The 15,493-nt window shown below is 42.2% G+C and overlaps 1 protein-coding gene across 1 annotated transcript in view; it reads left to right on the top strand.

Moving 5' to 3' along the window:
• Window positions 1–15,493, top strand: part of NPAS3 (neuronal PAS domain protein 3) — a 1,036,342-nt gene that overhangs the window by 882,585 nt on the left and 138,264 nt on the right. The window lies entirely within an intron of this gene.

Here is a 15,493-nt window from a genome sequence, read left to right as displayed (position 1 = left end):
AAGCCTGCTGAATCAGACCAGTGGCCATCTAGTCCAGCATACTGTTTCACACAGTGGCCAAGCAGTTGCACTGGAGGGCTAAACAAGCAGGCCTTCCTCTCCTGCTGCTTTCCAGCACTGGTATTCAAAGATTTGCTGCCTCTGTAGATGGAAGCTTCCTTCAATCACCACGACTAGTATCCATTGATGGACCTCTCCCCTTCAACCTGTCTGTGCTTGTGGCTATTACTACTAGAATTGCCATCTACAGGTTGGGAAATTCCTGGGGGTGAAGCCTGGAGAGGGTTTGGGAAGGGGAGGGTACTCAACAGTGTATAATGCCACAGAGTCCACTCTCCAAAGCAGCTGTTTTCTCCAGGGGAATTTATCCCTATGGCTTGGAGATTACTTGCAATTTCAGGAGATCTCCAACCACCATCTGGAGGTTGGCAAGCCCAATTACTACCTCCACTGGCAGTGAATTCTACAGCTTAATTACTTATTGAATAAAGAAGTATTTCCTTTTGTCTGTGCTGTACCTATTTTCAAACAATTTCTTGGGTACCCCCAAGTTCTAGTATTATGGGAGAGGAAGAAAGAGCTCCCTCTATCCACTTTCTCCATCCCATGCATAATAAAGCTCTATCCTGTTTTCCCTTAGCCAGTTTTCTATTAGACTGAGAAGTCCCAGACTCTCCAATCTTTCCTTTTTAGGCAGCAAGGCTATGAGAGAATGTGTCTGGTCTTTGGTTATGCAGCAAGCTTCTGTGGCGAAGTGGGAATTCAGACTTGGGTCTCCCAGATCATTATTGAACATGCTAGCCACTATACCTAGGCTTGCCAGATGTATGCTTATGGTGGGCAATCTCCCAGCAATTGGTGTTTCTGCCTGCCAGTCACCAGTTGATTGACAACTGGAGGCAGGCTGATGAAATGGGAGGTGCATGGCAATTATCCCCAGCTGATGATGTCATGTCTGGCACAACGTGGAACCGATGGCATTGTGACAGGGCTGACTCTTCAACAATCGGCAAAAAACACAGATTTTTAGCCAAAAACATTGGCCGTTTCCACACTGCCAAATACACCGTTTACCTGCAATCTGCCTCATTGTGCCTTGTCACGCCTCATCGCGCCCCCAGCAGTTCACATTACTAATCAGAAATCATGTTACCGTGGGCAGTACGTGTTCGCGTCAGGGCCATACCACCCATTTCACAGCCTTCTACCTCATTTCACTCATCAAGGGAAGGGAGGGGCGCGGAGGGGCAAGTGAAGTGCCGCAGCGCGAGGCTCAACCGCACCAGGATGCCTGCAAAGCACCTGCCTCTTGCTTGCTTGCTGCTTTGGAGCCTTTTCCAAGGGCTGCAAATAAAGCATTGGGAGCTGGAGGACAAGGCGTTGTGAAAGGCAGGCCCTGCCCAACAACATGGCAGGAACAGAGAGGGACTTTCCCACGTGTTTATCGCTCCCGGGAGCAGCAGCCTCTTTTTTAAAAAAACTCAACTAGATTAGCGCCATATTGTAAATTCAATTGAGCCTTGTCAATCATCCCAGCCCGTTCCTTCACAGTCTTCCACCTCATTTCACTTGTCGGGGGAAGAGAAGAGCGCAGAGAGGCAAAGTGGAGCGCTGCGGCAGGAGGCTCAGCTGCGCCAGGATGGCTTCACAGCCCCCACCGCTCGCTCGCTTGCTGCTTTGGAGCCTTTTCAAAGGGCTGCAAAGAAAGCATTGGGCGGCAGAGGACAAGGCGTTGTGAGAGGCAGGAGAGGGGAGAGCTGGTAAGGGCAGAGTTAAGTGGACTCTTTCAAGGCTTCAACCATTATTTTCACTACTGGCGCCCCTCCCTTATCTGAGACAACACAACTACACAAATCACTTCCCTTTAAAAAAAAAATGTCAGCTTTTGATTCAAAGCAACATTGCAATGGCATAATTTTCAGTTTTCATTAAAAAGGCGGGGAGGGACGTCATTGAGAGCCTGCAAAGGTTTTTTTGGGGGGGAATCTCTTCCTAGGGTTTCTGGACAAGAAAAAGGGGGATGGGCTAAGTGGGAAGTCTCTGAGGAAGCATTTCAAATAGTTGCTAATCGTCTCCTGTTGTTCCCACTGATGGCTAAAAAAACGTAATGAAGTGGAATAAACAGAACTCCATGACTGCAGGATTGTACAGGTATTCACGGGGTTTAGTGGAAGAATAGCGAAAGAATGCGCGAGTTTTGCTCTACAATAAGGCCGTGTGGAAACGGCCGTTATGTTTTTGGCCAGTTGTTCAAGAATCAGCCCTGGTGCAACACTGTCATTTTCTGGTCACACCAGAGATGATGTCATCAACTGGGGACAATGAGCGCTGCTGTGAGTTCCCTCCAACCTGGCAATCCTAATATACACCTCCTCTTTGTTCTCCTTACTTCTCTATATTACACTTTCACTATAATATGATTGCCCTTAGTTGTCATTGACTTCAATGGAATTAGAAGGGTGCAACATTGTTTAGGATGCAATGCAACACTGTTGTTGTTGGACTGCCTTTTAAAATATTAATCTACAAAAATTGATTATATAAAAAAGAAAGATAAGACCATTTAGGCCAAGATCATAGGTACTTTCTTGAAAGGTCTCTTGATCCTACAGTATCCCTAATGTAGAGGAGATATCTTATTGCATCTAGTTTTTAATTTTAGCATCTTGTGTTTCTGCTACTTTCTGAGAAAACTGATACAAATTTGATACTAAGAGTGGGGGATAAAGATCATTCTGCTATTCAGAGTTATCAGTGGCAAAGCCCATCACTGTCTAAAAGTGTTAAGTGTTTTAAATTCAGTTTCATATGCCTGCAAAAAACATACAGTTCCAGCAAGCTGTTCTTTTTAAGTATATCTAAATCCAAACAAAAAGTGTTTCATTTAAAGTTCCAGATTCATAGAAAAGTAGACTATTTTGTATTGCTGCTAAATAAAAGCTTCATATTGTATTATTCTACCAACAACTACAATTTGCAGTAATGATTTCATTCATCTGGTATCGTTACAGAGCATAAATCAGGATTCACAAATGATCTGTTCATTCATACCCCTTGGGAGGGAGGGATTACATGTAAATAATCCTGTTAATGGTAAGCATTGCCTCTAAGCATTTCACACTGCAATAATTTAGCAAACTGAATTTGAGTAATTAAGAAATTAAATGAAACTAATAAAATGTGTATTTTAATATTTCTTGATTGTTATTATTTGTTTGGGAATTAGTGAATATTAAAAAGTCAGCCCTACTTAGAGCAGGATAAATTGCAATTCTTCACTAAATTTCTTACTATTATATTTCACTCAACATTCTTTCCTTAAAATATCTCAACCATTTGGAACACGCTTGTTCTGAATTGTTAACCATCAACTGCTTGCTCAACTGGACTTGGTGCAAAGGTATATCAAGTTACATTTGCATTATGATTGGCAACAAATTAAACCAATTCCCACTGTGCAACACATAGTCTTCAGTAGAAATGTGCAAAAATAAAATATGCATTAAAAATTGTTTCTTTGGTGGCTTGGTTAGTTTTGTTGGCTCGTTTGCTTCATTTTGTGCCTAATTTTATAATTATTTTGTTTTTCTTACAACTGGCATCAAAGTCTCATGAAATACAGAGCTGATGCTTGTAAAGTTCCCTCCAAAATTTCAGAAAGATACGGCAGGTGTTCCTAAGGAAACAACTTTAGAATGTGAATATGCAATACTTACATGTATTGGAGTCAAAATGAAACTAATCCAAGCATGGAAATATTAATTAGGAACAATATAATGGGAAAGAATTCACTGATTTAATGAACATACCTAAAGCTCATGGAAACATTCACTCGAAGAGAGAACACACATAGGCCCAAGAGGAATGTTAACCCCAAACCGTATTCCCTTTTTTCCAAGAATCGAACCAATTGGAAGAGGCATCAAAGGAAGTACCAATCCTCAGCCTTCCTTCTGTTACTATGTGCATCACTGATAGCTCAGAGCTGTCCATCATATTGTCTCTTGCTTGACTTCCCCAACTACTTGGAAACTACTGTCTTTATATGGACATTGAACACATTCAACTGTCAAATGAAATTCAAGAGGAAAAGTCTGATTTATCTGTTTTGATGCTTAATCTGTTCTGTTTTCCTCTTTTTTGTCCTTTTTTCCCTTAACATTCTCTCGCTGCCTTTGTTTCCTTTTTGTTGTTGTTGTTGTTGAGGTTGGGTGGATGTTACAGTCCCTAACTGCGTGTGTACCCCCAGGGGCCCAAACAAACAGTTTCAGTCCAAACTTTAATAGTATTACTGTGAATGTTGCCTAGCAATTCATTTGTCAGGGTATGGTTTAGACGGTTGGTTGATGATTTCTCAATGGATGCTGATTGTTCCCCTGATAGTCCTGTAAGTATCCATGGGACATTGAAAGTAGACATGGGTACGAACCGAAATACAAATCAAATTTCATGACGAATCAGGCCAATTCGTGTTTCATGAAATGCATTTCATGGGGCTGTGGTTTCCACGAAATTCACATTTTGGGGGTGATTCAGTCAATTCGTGAATGATTCATGATACCAGACAGGCTGGTGCCGATCCATTGATTCCCTAGGCAACATAGGCTCGGAATGTCTGCAAACCTTTTGTTGCCATTGGAAACCCCAATCTTAGCCCACATAACCTTGATAGGCATCTCTCCCTGCCAACTGGAGAACTTCCATTCTGCCCTATACAGCAAGGAGCAGGGGGGGGGGGTAATCCCCTAGGCAACTGAGGAGATGGGCCTTCTGTAGCCATGGGAACACCAATCTCATCCCTCCAAACCCCGTTAGGCAGGTCTGCCTGCCAACCAGAGACCCCTTGTTCTGTTCTATGTGAGCATTTCTTATATAAGGCACAGCTCTTTGCCTCGTGCTTTTCAGTTCTAGGAGACAGAGAGAGAGGGAGGACCTGTTGCTGGGATTTGGGGTGAGAGAGTGGAATTGGGAGCTTTGGGCTGGATTTGCTGCTGCTTTAAAAGAGACTGAAAAGCCTCTTATTTTCAGCTCTTGGCCTTGCTGGGAAGGTTGTTGGGTGAGGGTGCCTTCTTTCCTCCACTCCTCCCAATCCCAGTCTCAGGGCATTGCCTGGCTCTGGGGCCTAGCTTGACTGAGGGCTACCTTTTTTTCCTGTAATTTTCTTTGCTTATATTCTTATTTAGAGCATTTGTTCTTGCTGGCTTATTGGGTGAGGGTGGGTGGAGGAGAGCCTGCTGAAGTCTCCCTGCGAGTATGGCATCTCTGGGTATGGCCATTGAAGTTCCTGAAGTTCTGAGGAATCACGAAACTAACGAATCCTTTTGCGAAACGGGACAATTTCGTGAAAGTTCGTGATTTGTGAAGTGCGACAAAACACGAAACACTTGTTTCAGTTTTTTCCCATTTCGTGCCCATCTCTACTTGAAAGAGGTGAACCCTCCTTGCTGTAGGAAGTGAAAGAGGTGTGCTTTGTACAGATAGAGTGGTTCTGGGGTTCTTTTGAACTTTTCCATTTTGTAATATGTTGTCTGGATTTGTATTATTTATATATTTATATCTAGGGATCCCAGGTCCCCTGGTGGGGGATCCCCCACTTCCATCCTCAGCCCCTCACCACTACTCACCTGGTTGGCAGCAGAGAGACATGAGAATGGGCCTCCCATATGCACTCCCACGGCAATGCAATGACATCACTTACAGGAGCCATGTCATCATGCCCCCCTGGGAGTGCTCCCGTGCTTCACAGTGGGCTGATTTGGACCCCAAATGAAGCATGGGCACACTCCTGCCCTGCATGATGATGAAGTGATGTCATTGCACGGTTAGACATCCCCTAAGGTGAGTGCCAGGTCCCCCCTCCTGCCAGCAGGGTAAGGGGTCCTGGCAGCCCTATTTATATCCCTTTGTTTCTCTCCAATGGGCACCCAAAGCAGCTTACAACATTGTTCTCCTTTACTATATTTTATCGTCACAACAACAATTGTGGTTTAGCCTGACAGACAGTGACTGCCTGAGGTTACTCATCCGGCTTCTATGGCAGAGTGGGAGTTGTATGCTGGGTTTCCGACATCTTAGTCCAACAAACTACTACTACATGCTTATTCATAATGTAGCTATTTTTCCAATTAAGACAATGGTTTCACAACGTGAAGAATTCTTACAAGTCAGAGGCAATTTTGCTGATTAAAATAAGTCATATTGATCAATTTAAAATCTTTCTTGCCTGCCTGAGAAATAAGGATGACATGAGGAAACACCCAAAGCAGTTGCAAAATGAATTGTTTTTATTGCTAATATAAAATGGATTGACTGGGGTAGGGGGCAACAACAAGAGAGAGTATGGAAGCATACGTTCTGGGTTGGCAGGAGTGACTCACTTTGCATGATAGAAGTAACGGCACTAAGAAATTGAATAACAGGAAATTTAGTTTACCCTTTTTTTTTTTAATAAAATTTTTATTGGATTAGATATCATATTATTTCACATTACAATCATTTCCCCTATTTCCTATTTCTAACCCCCTCCCTTTCCCCCCTTTTTGTTGACTTCCAACAGTTTTCCAACCCTTTGCCCCTTTTCCCTTACTCATTTTTAAATTCATTCTGTCTAACTAACGTATACATTCAATTCCTTCTAAGCTTATCTCTATATTCTTTCTGTTCACATCTTTACTTACATTAACAACTACATAATAACAGGAATAGTAACTAAATAATATCTTTCTTCTAATTGTAATTCTTTAACTATTTTAGTACTCTATAGTTTATCTTTTGGTCCCTTATTAAACAAATAATTTGTCCCATTTTGCATAATTTCAAATATTTCTATAAACAATTCATATAAGTCAACCAATTTAACTTATACTCTGTATATTACTTTTCCTACATACCTCAACTTCATTCTACTTGGTTATATTATTTTGCTTTAATTATGCAATTATACGGCTATCATCCAGAATCGTCAATCAATTTGACCTAGATAACTTCAGACCAAGTCATTCAATTTAGTACATTGTACAATTACCAAAAATAGTATTAATCAGTCTATCCTTATACTTAATTACTTTCTGTCATTATTATATATATATATATATCTATGATAATCTGATAAAATAACTGCTTAGAAATTCCCATTTGCCTCTCCACTCACCGGTAAAATCACTGCCCTCTGCATTTTATTATATTTCAATAGTTCAATAGTTCTCAAACTGCCACAGTTCTCCTCCAACCTCCCACTTCTTTGCTAAATATTGCTTCAGCTTCTCCCAGTCTGTGTTAAACTGTCCTGGGTCAAGGTTTCTCAGTTTTCTTGTCATTTTGTCCATTTCCGCCATATACAGCAATTTGTATATCCAGTCCTCGATTGTTGGTACTTCTTGTACTTTCCATTTTTGCGCATACAAAAGTCTGGCCGCTGCTGTCATGTAAAATAACAATGTCCTGTGTTGAGCTGGAATACCCTCCATTCCCAAGTTCAGCAGCAGGAGTTCTGGGTTCTTATTAATTTGAAATTGTAAAATCTCACTTATTACTCTTATTATTTCCCCCCAGTACTGCCTTGCTACCTCACACGTCCACCACATATGGTACAGGGATCCCTCATGTTTTTTACATTTCCAGCATTTGTTAGAAGTATTCAAATTCCCTAGCGCAATCTTCTTTGGTGTCATGTACCAGCGATAAATCATTTTGTAAATGTTCTCTTTAATACTAGTACACGTCGTAGTCTTCATTGTATTCTTCCACAAGTATTCCCAAGCCTCCATTGTTATTTCTTTGTTAAAATTTATGGCCCACTTCACCATTTGTACTTTAACTATTTCATCTTCAGTATACCATTTCAACAGTGCTTGGTACACCTTAGAAATTTCCTTCTTGTCCTCTTTTAAAAGTGTCTGCTCTAGTTCCGAATTTTCTGTTCTTATACCTCCCTTTGCACAGTCCAAATTGTAAAGATCTCTGATTTGTCTGTACTGAAACCAGTCATAGTTCGGTGATAACTCGTCCTGTGTCTTTATTTTAAGTTTAGAAGATTCTATTCGTGTTATCTCCTTGTATGTTAGACACTGTTGCTCATTATCAACAGTTCTCGGATCTATTACCTCATATGGAACCACCCACAGGGGGATTCCTTCTTGTAAATAGTCTCTGTACTTCTTCCAAGTTGTATATAAGCTTCTCCGTATGTAATGATGTAAGAACATAGAGTCCGCTTTTAATTTGTCATACCATAAATATGCGTGCCATCCGAATGTTTTTTTATATCCTTCTAGGGCCAGTAGTTTCCGATTCTTCAACGTCATCCAGTCTTTCATCCACACTAAACAAATTGCATCGTGGTAAAGTCTTAGATTGGGCAGTTGCATTCCGCCTCTTTCTTTTGCATCTTGTAAAGCTTTCATTTTCACTCAAGGCTTCTTGCCTGCCCATACAAAGTCTGAAATTTTCCTTTGCCATTTTTCAAACTGCTTGGAGTCTCGAATAATTGGTATTGTCTGTAGCAAAAACATTACTCTTGGTAGCACATTCATCTTAACTACTGCAATCCTTCCCAACCATGACAAATTCAATCTATTCCATTTGATCAAATCTCGCTCTGAGTCCATAATTTTTCATAATTGTTCTTGAATAGATCTATATTCTTTGCAGTCAGTTCAATTCCCAAATATTTCACCTTGCTTGTTACTTCACAGTCTGTTATTTCCGTTAACAATTGTTGTTTTTGCTTAGTCATATTTTTGCATAATATCTTTGACTTCTTTTTATTGATATAGAACCCTGCCAGATTTCCAAACTCCTTAATCTTCCCTATTACTTTTGGCATGTTCTCCGTTGGATCTTCCACAATTAACATTATGTCGTCCGCAAATGCTCTAACCTTATATGAAAAGTCTTTTATTTTTATTCCACGAATTTCTTCATCTTGTCGTATTTGTATCATCAGAATCTCCAACACCAAAATGAACAACAGTGGAGACAACGGGCAACCTTGTCTCGTTCCTTTACCTATAATCAATTTCTTAGTAACCTCATCATTCACCACAATTGCTGCATTCTGGTCTCTATATATTTCTTTCACGGCTCTTTTGAACCTTTCTCCCATTTGTAGCTTTTCCATAGCGGCAAACATAAAGTCCCAGTTCAGATTGTCAAATGCTTTTTCAGCATCCACAAAGAAGAAACCAACCTCTTTATCACAACGCTTATCGTAGTACTCAATAGCATTTATCACTGTCCTTAAATTGTCTCTGATCTGTCTATTTGGCAAGAAGCCAGCTTGTTCCTCCTCGATGAAATTTAGTTTACCCTAAAGGGGAATGGCTGTCCATTGGAAGGAGGGAAAGAAGCTGATTTTTACATTTCACCCAAAGAAATGCATTTTAATTGATTTTTAAAAAGATAGGCAGGCTAGCATGGCAAGTGTGGTGTAGTAATTAGAGTGTCAAACCAGGATCTGAGAAACCCAGGTTCAAATCCCTGATCTGCCATGGAGGCTTGCTGTGTGACCATGGGCCACACACTCCCCAGGTTGTTGTGAGGATAAACTGCAGGAGAGGAGAACAATGGTACTTTTCGCACTCGGTTTTTAGAGTGCGTTTGTACCTGTTCCACATCCCATGCTTGCAAGGTTTTCACACTTAAAAGCAGTCATGGGATGCAGTCCCGCTTGTCCGCTTTATCCGCGATTTCCCCCCCTGCGGACATACCCCGATGTTTTTTTAAATTTGCTGCCGACTGGCAGCTGGCCTGCATTTTGCTAATGTGAACACTTTTGCCCCCTTTTTGCTTCTCTCCCTCCCTCTCCTTTTCCCTGGGAGCTGATTGGTTTGTGCAGAATTAACCACTCCCACCGTCCTCAGCTCTCTGAACTCCTTGTCCACCATTTTTTTTAGTAAAGCGAGGTGAGGGTCATAAGGCTGCTTATTCGTTGGTTTCCTTCCTCCTGGTATGCATGCTCTTTTATTTTTTTTCCAAAGCCAGGAATGAGTCCTAAGCTTGCTGCTAATTCCGTGCTATCTTTAAAAGCAAGGTAAGTGTTAAATAGCGGCTTTCTCCTTCCTCCCTTAGGGTATGCACACACATTCTTTTTTTTTTTAAAGACAAGAATGGGTTGCAACGTTGTAATGTTACTGCACTTTCTTCCTGGCTTTAAAAGCCAGAAAAGGATTAAACGGCTGCTTTTCCCTCCCTCCCAAGCATGTTTCAGACTTTGCCAAAGAGGGGGGAAAAAACCCAAGCATTTTGCACAGCCCTTTGGAAACAAGCCTCTGCTTCCTGGGAGGCGATGAATCGGCAGCATTTTAAACCTTTCCTGGCTTGATTTAAAAAAATGAGAGTGGTACATGTTTTCCCCCAGAACTCTGCCACCAATTGTCTCTCCAGTGGGCAGGCGACAGCCCAATCAGCAAAAAGGGGGGAAGGGTTCCAACATTGCAACATTACTACGCATGCTCAATTTTTTTTAAAAAAGTGTGATGTGAATTGCAAGGCCCCGAAAGCCCAAAATTGCACCGAGGTTTTGAAATGAAGCACAGACACCAAATCGAAATTGCAGTGGACAGTGTGAAATGAACAGGTGCAATGCCGAAGCCACTGCGATCGTGGCGAATGCTCATAAATGGTGGTTTAAACCGTAAGTGCGAAAAGGGCCATTGTAAAGCTCTTTGAATCCCCATTGGGAGGGAGGGAGGAAGGGGAGAGAGAGAGGGAGGGAGGGAGGGAGAGAGATGAAATGGTTGGAGATCTATCCAATTCCAATCTTGAAATTTTATCTGGAAATGATACATGGCAATTTTATATAGGCAGTCATTTGGTTGATACATTAGTAATATTGGACATAATTAAGATTTTTAGACTTTAAACATGGTAAGCCATGATGAATCTTTATGAAAGGGAAAATAAAAAATCGAAAGCTCTCACTGAGCCATATTGTTGTGGCTGAAATACTGACATGATAGACTACGTATTCAGAGCACACCAGATCTCTACTTTGTGGTTGAAACATTCAAAACATGAACAGAAAGCAGGAGAGATGTTGACTTTTTCCTTCTTTACAGGGATCTGCCCCACTATTTTAGAGACATCAGATTATAAAAATGCATGACACAAAATGCTAGACAAAGTGACTACCAAAAGAGTTGTCTCTTTTTGTATGGAACATCACATTAATTTCTCAAAGAGCATGCTTTTTTATAAATAAAAACACAAATACAAAAAAAATCAGCATTTATAAAATGCAAGTTAAAAATATTGTATTTGTGTTGGACTAGGAACTGGGAGACCCAAGTTTGAATATCCACTCTGCCATGGAAGCTTGAGAAGAAAGGCAGGGTATAAATGGGGGGGGGGGAACCCAACAGCTACTATATTGTTACTTATAATTTAGTTTCATCTGAAGCATTGGCAGGGGAAGAGAAACAATTGTATGTGGTGGAGGGGAAATGGATACTATTATTCTGATAGGTTTCTGAAAGTATACTTACAAGGGTACTATGTTATTTCATTCTGGAGTCCCCTGCCACACATATGCACATACTATTAGAGTTTGCTAAATAATGGCTGGGTGTGTTTCCCCTCACATATGCATAGATGCTGTTAACATGAATTTAGAGCAAGGCTGCTGAGAACTTCACCACAATTATGTTCAGCAGCTGAACGTACCATATTCAAATGCCACAACCAGGCATGAGTCAAGCCCTGGATCTCTTCACTTTGGGACCATGCAATTTGAGCAGTTGCTGAATAGGTTTGTGGCTGCCCTGTTGGATGCAGCAATGTTTGCTGAACGTTAGAAGATCAGAAGTTGACTGAGTTCAGCTCAGTCAGCTTCTTATTCCCCCTCTCCCTGAGAAACTTGGCTGTGTTCCTGCAAAACTGGGGCACAATATAATTTCAGGTGGGTGGATTCCAAAAACTAATTATTAGCTGATTGGGGAATCAGCAAAGAGGCAAGTTCTGATCACTTCATAATTTTTCCCCCACTTCTCTGCAAAGCTGAGGTGAAATAAAAAGTTTTTTCTTGCTTGTGTTGAACAGTCATGAGTAGACATGGGCACGAACAGCATTATGAACAGAAAAAACCCATGAACCACCCAATCTGCTGTTCGCGAGTAAGCTGTTTGTGAGGCCCTATCCTAAATGAACAGGTGGTCGTTGCAGGCCTCGTTCGTTGCCTTAGGCAGCCATTCACCAAGCCAGACAGTCTGGCACCTGCAATCAATCCCCTTGGCAACCGGAGGCAGGGACTGAACTCTGTCTGAACTCCTTCTGGCTTTCCTTCTGGCTTTAACCCTTCAAAGTACTTCCCACAGAGAGTCCCATTTTTGCCACTGTGAAGAGAAAATGACAGCCAACAGGAAGGCCTTTCCCGGGGTGCAAGCTCTCTGAAACTTGGGGGGGGGGGTCTTCCAAAGACAGTGAGGACTATGTCCCCTGCAAGTTTGGTGCGTATTGGACATTGGGAAGGCCAGTTTGTAACCCCTCAAACTAGCTGCCAGCAGACACTGCTGTTTTTGCCAGGACAGAGCCCTTTAAACTATCAGCTGGCAGGCAGCAGGAGGGAATCCCCCCCCCCGCTGCCTGCCAGCTGATAGTTTAAAGGGATCTTTAAAGGGTCAGGTAAGTGGGTTTGAGAGGAGAGGTAGCTAAGTGGGGGGTGTTTGGGGGTGGGGGTGGTTTTGGCCCCCACGAACAACGAACATGTCTGGGAACAGTTCATGTTCGTCCATGCAGGACAGATGCAGGACAGAGAAAAAGCAGACAGGCTTAATGACTTTTTTGCCTCTGTTTTCTCCCTGAAGAACTCAGGCACATCTAGAGATAGTAGAAAATGTGGCAGGACACCTGAGTGGCTAATTGACATTGACAGAGAGGTAGTGGAGAGGCATCTGGCTGCACTGGATGAATACAAATCCCCTGGGCCGGATGGGGTGCACCCAAGAGTGCTGAAAGAACTTTCCAGAGAACTTGCAGAACCCCTGTCCATCATCTTCAAGGCCTCCTGGAGGACTGGGGATGTGCCACAAGATTGGAGAAGAGCGAATGTTATCCCAATCTTTAAGAAAGGGAGGAAGGATAACCCGGGAAACTACAGGCTGGTCAGTCTGACTTCTGTTGCTGGGAAGATATTAGAACAGATTTTAAAGGGATCAATCTGTAAGCATCTGAAGGACCACTCAGTGATCCGGGGAAGTCAGCATGGTTTTGTTCCTAACAGATCTTGCCAGACCAACCTGGTTTCCTTCTTTGATCGAGTGACCAGCTTACTGGTTCGGGGGAACTCTGTTGACGTGATTTATCTGGATTTCAGTAAAGCTTTTGATAAGGTCCCCCATGACATTCTGATGGGCAAGCTGGAAGACTGTGGAGTAGACTATAGGACAGTTCGGTGGATAGGGAACTGGTTGGAGGACCGCACTCAAAGAGTGTTGGTCAACGGCGTTTCATCAGATTGGAGGGAGGTGTCCAGTGGGGTGCTGCAGGGCTTGGTTTTGGGCCCGGTACTTTTCAATATTTTTATCAATGATCTGGATGAAGGAGTGGAAGGGCTGCTCATTAAATTTGCTGATGATACCAAATTGGGAGCGGTAGCAAACACCCAAGAAGATAGAATTAAAATTCAACAAGACCTGAATACTCTGGAGAACTGGGCAGCTGTGAATAGGATGCAATTCAACAAAGACAAGTGCACAGTATTACATCTGGGCCACAAAAATGGGAAGCACAAATACTGGATGGGGGATACACTTCTGGGCAGTAGTATATGTGAAAGGGATCTTGGAGTAAGAGTGGACTGTAAACTAAATATGAGCAGTCAGTGTGATGTGGTGGCAAAAAAAGGCTAATTCAATCCTGGGTTGTATCAAAGGGGCCATAGCGTCGAAATCGCAGGAGGTCATAGCCCCTCTCTATACTGCCTTGGTCAGGCCGCACCTGGAGTATTGTGTGCAGTTCTGGAGGCCTCACTTCAAAAAGGATGTGGACAAAATCGAGAGGGTGCAGAGGAGAGCAACAAGAATGATCAGGGGTCTGGAGACTGAGCCCTACGAGGAAAGGCTGAGGGACTTGGGAATGTTTAGTTTGGAGAAGAGGAGGTTGAGGGAGGACATGATTACTCTCTTTAAATATTTGAAAGGCTGTCATTTGGAGGAGGGCAAAGAGCTGTTCCAGTTGGCAGCAGAGGGTAGGGCGCAAAGCAATGGGCTAAAACTACATGCACAAAGGTACCGGCTGGATATTAGGAAAAACTTTTTCACGGTCGGAGTAGTTCAAAAGTGGAATCAGCTGCCTAGGGAGGTGGTGAGCTCCCCTTCACTGGCAGTTTTCAAGATGAGGCTGGATGAATACTTGTCAGAGATGCTTTAGGCTGATCCTGCACTGGGCAGGGGGTTGGACTAGATGGTCTGTATGGCCCCTTCCAACTCTATGATTCTATGTTAGTTGTTCGTGGATGGCAACGAACGACAAACAGGGTGTTCGGGGTTTTTTTCCCGTTCGTGCCCATGTCTAGTCATGAGTAGCCAAACATCTCCCTGATCACAAGTGGCCATTAGAAGTCATACTGGTAGATGCTCAAATATACCTCATTTGCCAAGATGTAGGACTGGGCATCCTCTTGGATACAAAAGGTGGCACCAGCATGAGGATGAGATTCAGTATACTTTTGAAATGAAACAGGAGACTATGCCCATTTATTCTTGATGACACTGCCAACATCAACAACCACAGCCACTGTCAGGACTGTACCAGAATAATGTTTTAGATAGTTTTGTGTTCAAAATTTAGGAAACCATTTTCTGCAAAAAAGTTACATTGGCAGTTATTATGTAAGATTTTAAAGATCAAATCCATGCATGTGAGAGCACGGAAGCAAAACCAGAATTCATACTATCAATATAATATACTGCGTTAAAGAGTTCAAAATACTTGTCATACCATATCTTGTTGTAATCTTTACAAGAGTCCTCTAAGTTCTGGTCTCCACATGATGCAGAATGAAGGGATAATGAGGAGGCAAAATGCTCAGATATGCATTTTTCAGACTTCCTCTAGATTAATAAATCCCCTTACGTAGACAAACAGCACAGCATGCAAAAGTCTAGTTTTAACCCCTTATGTGCTGCTTTTTTATTTGTAGAGAGGGTTTTTTTTACATGGGTGAGAATTAAAAATGTGGCTCAGCACCTACAGCTTGGAGTGGTATAATCCATCCTCAGAATTCTTCTACCTCATTCTGGTAAATGTATAGACCAGGCCTATTATTATCGCAGTATTGCAGATAAGAGCTGATGCTGTGTGAGAGTGCTGAAGTAATGACACATTTGAAACAGGGACTTTCCGATCTGTAGCTCAGTCTCTTGGCTACTCCGTTATACTAGTTATCAGCATTGTCTGAAAATCATTAGAAATTACAGTGATTATACTGTGGTTCACACAAGTTGCTGTTGATGGCAGAACTAACAGCTCAGTCTTAACTTTATAGTATGCTGGCTTG

The sequence above is a fragment of the Eublepharis macularius genome, chromosome 2, assembly GCF_028583425.1.
Source record: "Eublepharis macularius isolate TG4126 chromosome 2, MPM_Emac_v1.0, whole genome shotgun sequence".
Lineage (NCBI taxonomy): Eukaryota > Metazoa > Chordata > Lepidosauria > Squamata > Eublepharidae > Eublepharis > Eublepharis macularius.
Note: the sequence above shows the minus strand (reverse complement) of the source record. Positions and strands in the feature narration are given on the sequence as shown.